The following is a 9,099-nucleotide window of genomic DNA, read 5'->3' as shown; positions in this document are numbered from 1 at the left end:
ATCTAAGTAGCCTACGCACAATACTGTTCATGTCCAGAAAGGGAATAAAAAACATCATCAAAGTAGTCCATATGTGACATCAGTTGGTTAATTAGAATCTCGTGAAGCATTGAAAATACATTTCGGTCCAAAAATCACAAAAACTACGACTTTATTCAGCATTGTCTTCTCTTCCCTTTTTTTTTTTTTTAATCCTCAAATAAAGATTCAAACGGTAATGAATCAGTGAATCAATTCAAACGCCAATGTCATGTGATTTCAGCAGTTTTGACACTCCATCCGAATCATTAATCGATAAGCTGATTCATAACCGTTTGAATCTTTATTTGAGGTTTGAAAGCAAACAGGGAAGAGAAGACAGTGCTGAATAAGTCATAGTTGTTGTGATTTTTGGACCGAAATGTATTTTCGATGCTTCAAGAGATTCTAATTAACCAACTGATGTCACATATGGACTGCTTTGATGATGTTTTTATTCCCTTTCTGGACATGACAGTATAGTGTGCATAGGCTACACTTCCTTACGCTCTCGGACTTAAAGGGGGGGTGAAACACTCAGTTTCAGTCAATCTCATGTCAATCTTGAGTACCTATAGAGTAGTATTGCATCCTTCATATCTCCAAAAAGTCTTTCGTTTTATCATATTTATAAAAGAAATATGGGCTGTACCGAGTCTTTCCGGAAAAAACCGAGCGCCTGGAGGCGTATCGTGTGGGCGGAGCTAAAGAATGACGAATGTGCACAAAGCGGTGATGTCCTCAAGCGTGGAGAAACCCATCTATCTCAGCTAATACAGATAATGATCCACAATCAAATCTGAGGCTGAAATAAATTGAACAGGAGAAACGGCAACATCAGGATGTCCGTCCCTGTGGTATGTACTGTATTTAGGGGCCTCTGTGTGTCTTTACGCGCAGTTTATGAGGACATGATTCGGTTTATGGACTATTGTATGTGACTAGACCTTAGAGGTAGCAAGCAAAACGGTTTTGCACGTCAGAGTCAGAGTCAGACTAGTGTTATACAGAACAACAATGGAGTAACCGTTAGCGCATTTGAATGATGAAGCACGCGATCGTGTCGTTTACTGATGTTTACTGATGTTTACTCATGCGACGGTAGCCAATAGCAGAGACATTTGAAGTTGATTTACTCACCGGCTGCTTCCAAAGCAGGACCGAACTTTATCGCTGGGACCGCTCCGTCAAAAACACACTTCTTTGGTATGATTTGGTGAAGTCCTGTGACAGCAGTGACCGTGGAAATCCACTTTGCAACGTGACTGAAGCGATGCCTTGAAGCTTCCCGTCATTTCTGCGTTCAAATCGGTTCAAATGCAGCGCTGCCTTCCAGGAATGCTGTGCTGAAGCGTTGAAGTTGTTCGACGTCACCCATAGGAATAAAGTGGAGCGCGGCGCGTCATAAGTGTTCACGGACGACTGGATCTGCACCTGAGAGACTGTTTACAGCGTGCATTTCCTCTCTCTCCCTCTAGTTACGCGCGCGCGCACCCTTCCGGGAGAAGAGCCCGTACAGCCCATACAAGGACCTTCCGATCTATTTAACGTCAAGTCGAGCCATACTCGAAAAAAACTCGCCGAAACTTGTGAGAAACCGGAAGGAGTATTTTTAACACAGAAATACTCCATCAAACGTCCAACATTAGTTTTTGAAACTTTGTCTATGTTTAGGATGGGAATCCAAGTCTTTAAAGGTGTAAAAAGCTCAGTATGCATGAAACAGCATTTCACCCCCCCTTTAATATAAAATATCTTAAACTGTATTCAGAAGATGAACGGAGGTCTTACGGGTGTAGAACGACATTTGAGTGTGTCATTAAAGGGGGTTGAAATGCTGTTTCATGCATACTGAGCTTTTTACACTGTTAAAGACTTGGATTCCCAATGCTAAACATAGACAAAGTTTCAAAAACTAATGTTGGACTTTGATGGAGTATTTCTGTGTTAAAAATACTCCTTCCGGTTTCTCACAAGTTTCGGAGAGTATGGCTCGGCTTGACGTCGATAGAGCGGAAGGTCCTTGTATGGGCCGTACGGGCTCTTCTCCCAGTAGGGTTTGCGCGTGCGTGACTAGAGTGAGAGAGGAAATGCACGCCCATAAACACTCTCTCAGGTGCAGATCCATTCGATCCAGGCGCCGCGCTCCACTTTATTCCTATGGGTGACGTCGTGCGACTTCAACGCTTCAGCACAGCATTCCGGGAAGGCAGCGCTGCATTTGAACCGATTTGAACGCAGAAATGAGGGGAAGCTTCACAACATCGCTTCAGTCGCGTCACAAAAGTGGATCTCCACTGTTCACTGCTGTCAGGACTTCACCAAATCATACCAAAGTGTGTTTTTGACGGAGCGATCCCAGCAATAAAGGTTCAGTCTTGCTTTGGAAGCAGCCGGTGAGTAAAACTGCTTCAAATGTCTATGCTGTCGGCTATCGTCACGTGAATAAACATCAGTAAACGACACGATCGCGTCCTTCATCATTCAAATGCGCTAACGGTTACTCCATTGCTGTTCTATGTATAACGTTACACTAGTCTGACGTGCAAAACCATTTTGATTGCCACTGCTAAGGTTTAGTCGTATACAATAGTCCATAAACTGAATCATGTCCTTATAAACTGCGAGTAAAGACACACAAATGTTGACAGGCCACTAAATACAGTACATACCACAGAGACGGACGTCCTGTGTTGCTGTTTCTCCTGTTCAATTTATTTCAGCCTCCGAATGATTCTGGATCATATATCTATTAGCTGAGCTCGATAGCCATGAGTTTCTGCCATAGACAGTAAAAGAAATTGACAGAGCGATCCCATTGACGTCAACGGCGAAATAATGAAGTCAACCTAGGGGCACTCACTTCCTGATGGCTGAGCGAACTGCGCAGGCTCAGACTGAGCTTGACGACGTAGATGTGACGTGAGCCTCCTGTCTGACAGTTGTAGGTCTTCTAGTAGTTGTGGAAAGTGAAAGCTGAATCACGTTGTTTAAATATTTTCTCCCGTTCCTTTTGGCTCACTATGGGCTTCTCCCCATTCTTCCTCCTTGACTTTATCAGACTTTATGTCTCCACGTCCCCCCGACTGTCTCATAGATAGTAAAAGATTGCCTGCGAGCGTCTCCTCCTGTCTATACGGTAATTTCTCAACTGTGCGACAGAGTCGCGTTGGTTTTGACGCAATCGTTAGCCTATTTTTACAAAAACAGCTTCTGCGTCGCGATAGTGTAAGATACAAGGTAACGGAGCCTTTTATGCATTGTCGTGTTTCTTTAGAAATAAAAAATGGACAAATTGCATCTTTAAACGTCTCAGATGTAAAGTTATTCACTGTCAAAGTGACTCAAAAATGAATGGGAGTCAATGGGATGCTAACAGCAGGTGATGGCTTGGTTAGCCCCTAGGGGTGGAACGCTTTCCCAGCGCTAGATTACCCCTTTGGTTTCTCCACGCTTGAGGACGTCACCGCTTTGCGCGTCGTCATTCTTTAGCTCCGCCCACACGATACTCCTCCAGGCGCTTGGTTTTTTCCGGAAAGACTCGGTACAGCCCATATTTCTTTTATAAATATAATAAAACTAAAGACTTTTTTCGGAGATATGAAGGATGCAATACTACTCTATAGGTGCTTAAGATTGACATGAGATTGACTGAAACTGAGTTTTTCACCCCCCCCCCCCCCCCCCCTTAATGACATAAATTTCATTTTTGGGTGAACTAACCCTTTAAATGCTTATTGATCTGAATGGTGATTAATTATGCAGGAACATTCATTTGTTATTGTGTATGAGATTTGTGGTAAATATACTTTCCAGCTAATATACCAATATATTTACTCCTTGGATAGCTTCCAGAAGCATTTTCCAGTAAATGCTTCTCTGTGTTACACTTTCAAGAATGAGGCGGGGCTCTTCCTTTCTGCAACACATTTATTTTCTGTATGAAAATATGAAAACGACAGATTAGATCAGCAGCACTCTCCGTAGCGTGTACACTCAACTCACTCATTACATACTGAGCGCTCTTTCACTCTACTCGCATCAGTTTTCTTAATCAAGTATCAAAGATAATGTCTCAAAGTGCAAGCATTTATGCATATTCATGACACTGACTGGACACACTATCCACGATCCTTCAAAAGTTACCTTCTCTAAACCCATGAACATTGTAACACAATCAAACTAAACATGTTCAATACTCACTTTACACTATGCAGAGGTATGGATTAGATAACAATAAAGACTCACATTGCACTGTCAACATAAATACAGGCGAGTAATGTACAAGCTCTATTCTCATAAACAGTGAAACTCACTATTCAGTACAAAGCTACAATACCTCAGCGTTTAAAATTGAATAACCATTTCTTATTGCCCATTTTTTATGAATGTATGAATTAATTCAATCGGTTTTTATTCTCTTTTATTAATTAAATCAAGGTTTTAAGCCAATATCAGTTTCTATATTTTAACATTACATCAACAACAAATGGATACTAAAATAATTTTAACACGAAGTCTGATTTCTGAGTCTGATTTCTTAGTAATAGTGCACCATGAAATGTTCTCTTTACCGTTAATGGCTGACGGGACTGCATGAAATAAACACGTGAGCGGGGTGATTATAGGCCTGTTCACACGTGTGCGTTTTAGCTTCACTTCTTTTAACACTGCTCATGACTATTTCAGGCTCTTAAACATCGATCCGTTACATAATCTATCACTTGCCTCAGATTTTAGTGTGAATCATGGTATTTTTAAACTCTTTCTACTCATTTTTACCCACGCTGAAAGTTACAAGCTTTTATCAGAGTTGTAAATACGATCGTCCACCATTTTAGGTGCAAAAACTCATAACCACCATAACGTTTCAAATCTCAATATTTCTAACACGAACTACAGTTTTATAAGCACACAATACTGTTGTGTATTACTAGAAAATTAATTTTCGGCAGACCTGTATGAAAATATGAAAACATCTGCAAGTGCTAGTTGGAGTCGCTCAAAATTATCTTTTTTTCTTTTTCTTGGGGGGGAGATGCAAATTCGTTCTTCCCAAAAAGCCTTCCCAAATTCGTAATGAGAATCATCTATAAATATGTTGTTGTCAACAAATAGAAGTGTCTTTCTGCATGAATTTCCACCAACATTTCTTGTTTTAAAAGAAGTCTCTTATGCTCACCAAAGGCATTTATTTGATCAAAACTACAGTGAAAACAGTTATATTGTGAAATATTATTGCAATTTAAAATAGCTGTTTTCTATGATATATATATACTGTATATATATGTGGTCTTATATCTAATTTAGATTAGCTGACACCACCTGATGAGGGAAAACTCTCAAACTAGGGTTCCCGTCCATACCCCCTGGGTTTCAAAAGACACTGTCTTATGGTGTTTTATTATGGCAGAAACAGATGTTGACTTCTTGTGTGAACTCAAACATAAATTATAAAAATTTCTTCAACATATTCATATGTGATATGAACATCAGGTAAATTGTAATGTGTTGCTGTGATCAAAGCTGACTTTTCAGCATCATTACACCAGTCTTCACTGTCACATGATCCTTCACAGATTATTCTCATCATGATTTGCTGCTCAAAAAACATTTATTTTTTATTATCGTGTTGAAAACAGTTGTGTAAATATCTTTTTTTATGATTCTTTGAAAGCTTTTTCATTTTAGATAAATGGTGTTCTTTTGAACTTTCTATTCATCAAAGAATCCTGGGGTGTAGAATTGTGAGCATATTTACCATGAGACTTCTTTTAAAAAAAAAGTTTAAATCATACATATCCCAGTCTGAACCGTACTGTAAGACTTTGAATATTAAAGTGCAAATGAACACCTGAGAACTCTTGTGGGTTTGCTACTTTTAAAATTAAAAACCTTGAGGATAAAAACATGACAGACAGACATGATGTAAGCAACACAGCTACAACTAATAAAATTGATAATGGGTGTGCGATTATTATCAAGAATTGACAATAGTCAATCGGTACCGAGGGGCCCCCAAATAAAATTCTGCTTGGGCCTCATGAAGGTTCTGCCCTAACTTCTGGATCAAGCAGTAGCCATAGCGTATTCTCTCACACTGCTTTTGATATTATGATAAAAATGATAAAAAAAATGTTTTATTTATGCACTACTCTTGTGCTGTAAAACTATAATCCCTGGCCTACACTGTGGAGAATGTTTTTTTTTTCCTTCATAATTTTTAAAGGATTAGTTCACTTTAAAGGTGCAATATGTAGGATTTTTGGGGGGGAAATAATTTTCTTGATATCTCCTTCCAAAAAAAAAAGTAATTGAGATTTATCTGTCCAAAGTATTTTATTACTCCTACTCAATCTGCATTGACACGAGGCCTGCCACTAGGAAATCAAAAAGAAGGCTCCGCCTCTTCAACTTTGTAAAGGGAGATCTCGGGCTCTGATTGGTCTAGAAGCGTGATGACATGTCTATAAAGAGCTGAGAGTCTCAGGTTTTTTGTCATATGGCGCAATATGTGATGTCATCAAAAATTGCGGCTAACATCGACAATCAAAACTTAGGATAATAAGGATATTTGCGTTTTGATCTGGACATTGGTGACATATTACAGTGTCGTTTGGCCATGCTTGCTCACAGACATGTGAAAATAGTCTCATTTTGAAGTAAACAACCTAAGGAACAAGCTGATATAGTGTTTAAGGCTAGTAGCTTTAAGGAGTTTGTGATCCGAACAGGAATATGACACGTGTTTGCTTGTTCAAAGAGTAATTTCCATCTTTGTGATTCTTTTGATAATAAAAATACTGTTAGTTTTTGGATCGGTGAAATAATTGCTCGGGGATATTCTTGAGGGTGAAAGCTTTCATTTGATATATGACTTGTCTATATTAGGTGAGTTTGTGTGATAAAAAATTAAATGAATAAAAATGAAATTGTATATTATTTGTATGATTTTCTCAAGGATGGGTCATTGCAGGGGGGTCGAATTCAGACCGTATTATTTTCTTCTATGTAATATAAATGCAGAAGTTACTGGGTTATTAAGAAAGCTGTGTTTAAAAAAATGAACAAGCTATTAGCCTACAATTATAACATTGTGGCCTTTATTTTGGCGTTTGCATTAAAGGGTAACTAAACTCTAAACCAACTTTAATAATCTGCAAGAATGGGGATTTATTAGTGTCGTTCATTGATGCAAGTAAATGTTTTGACATTTGAGTATAAAGTGTAATTGAGTATTGAGTATAAATCCACAATATATGGTGTAAAAACATCTGAGTGCTGCCCTCTTGAGGTTGAACGTTGGCTACTGCAGGGAAATTCTTCTATTGGACGTTGTTGGCTATCCTGAGGTATGTTGGCTTATTTCAACTATAGATAAGTATAAGTAGATGCCTCATTAGCGACTGTTCCATGGGTTAGCCTGCCATTTTAGTACGGTCAAAGCCGCAATTACAGCTTTGCAGCCTATCTGATTAAATACCAAAATTGTGCAGTACATCAGAAACTAGCTTCTGTATTAAATGAATAACAGTTTATATTCACATTTAATAACATTTCAAATTAATATTTAATAAACAGCATTTTCTATGAAGGCATTATTTTATCGTCACTGAAACATGAAGGTGATATTGACACTTTTTTGATATATATATATATATATATATATATATATATATATATATATATATATATATATATATATATATATATATATATATATATATATATATATATATATATATTTATATATATGTATGTATGTATACACATACACAGAACAATTTCAGCTTTCTCTGATTTAATGCAGTACCAAAAACTTCATTACAACTTTATTAAGACAATTTATGATAAATTGCTTACACATGATTGGAGACCGACTATATGGTAACTAGCTTATATAATGTTGTTTTGTTGAAATGCAGTTTATATATAAAATAATATAACATATATATAAAATGCTATTAAATCAAAATATATATCCAACGGCATGTGCTGTCGAAGAAAGTCACTGGCCGCTGGAGATGCCGCTGCACTGACATCTCCTGGTGAAGGAGATCCTGGTGATCTCTACACTGTAAAAAATTATTTAGAAAAAAAGTTACCTGGTTGCCTTAAAATTTTGAGTTAATACAATGAATTTTTTTTGAGATTTGACAACTTTTATTTAAAGATTATTAAAAGATTTTGTAAGCATATTGGGTAATTGTGTGTGTTTTATTTGTGATGACGCAGTGAAACATGCCAAATTGTGCTATTTTCATGATTTATCAAATTTTTTATGTGGTTCAGATACAATAATATTTTGAGTTTCTATTTATTAAACAAAATTCCTTCATTGTATCAACTCAAATTTTTAATTTCAATAAACTCAAAAGGCAACCAGGTTACTTACTTTTTTAACTTAAACCAACAAAAACTAACAAAAAATTTTTACAGTGTAAACATGGTCTATTCTCAACAAACGCTAAATTAAAAAGATACGTTTTTAACTGAGACTTGAAACTGAGAACTGAGACTTTTTAACTGAGAACCTTCTAAAGTTGAAGCCTGCCGAATCTGCAATAGGATGTTCCACAGTTTTGGGGCGATGACCATGAAAGCTCTAACGCCCCTAGATTTTTTTGAGGAGCGGGGAACTGCCAGTAAAAGTTTATCTCCTGATCTCAAAGACCTGACTGGAGTATGGTCCTTTAAGAGGTTGTTAATATAACCTGGGTTAATGCTGTGAAAAGCTTTAAAGACCATCAATAACATTTTAAAATAAATTTTATACTGGACTCGAAGCCAGTGAAGAGTAGATAATACTGGAGTTATGTGTTCTCTAGTTTTTGTACCTGTTAAAAATCTAGCTTCGTTAGTTCGTAAGTTCTCCGTTTAGGATATGAACAAATTCAACCCAAGCACCTTTGATGACATAGATGATTGATTACGTTACTGTTTCTCATCTGTCCATCATCGTCTAAAGCCCTCCCTGATGATTTCATTGGTCAAAACAGTTTTCTGTTCGGGCATAATTACTCCTCTATGGGTCAAGTCCAGACCGAACTGCCCGAGCTCAAATGTTGTGGGCGGGGCTGA

Source organism: Pseudorasbora parva, chromosome 12 (genome assembly GCF_024679245.1).
Source record: "Pseudorasbora parva isolate DD20220531a chromosome 12, ASM2467924v1, whole genome shotgun sequence".
Classification (NCBI taxonomy): domain Eukaryota; kingdom Metazoa; phylum Chordata; class Actinopteri; order Cypriniformes; family Gobionidae; genus Pseudorasbora; species Pseudorasbora parva.
Note: the sequence above shows the minus strand (reverse complement) of the source record.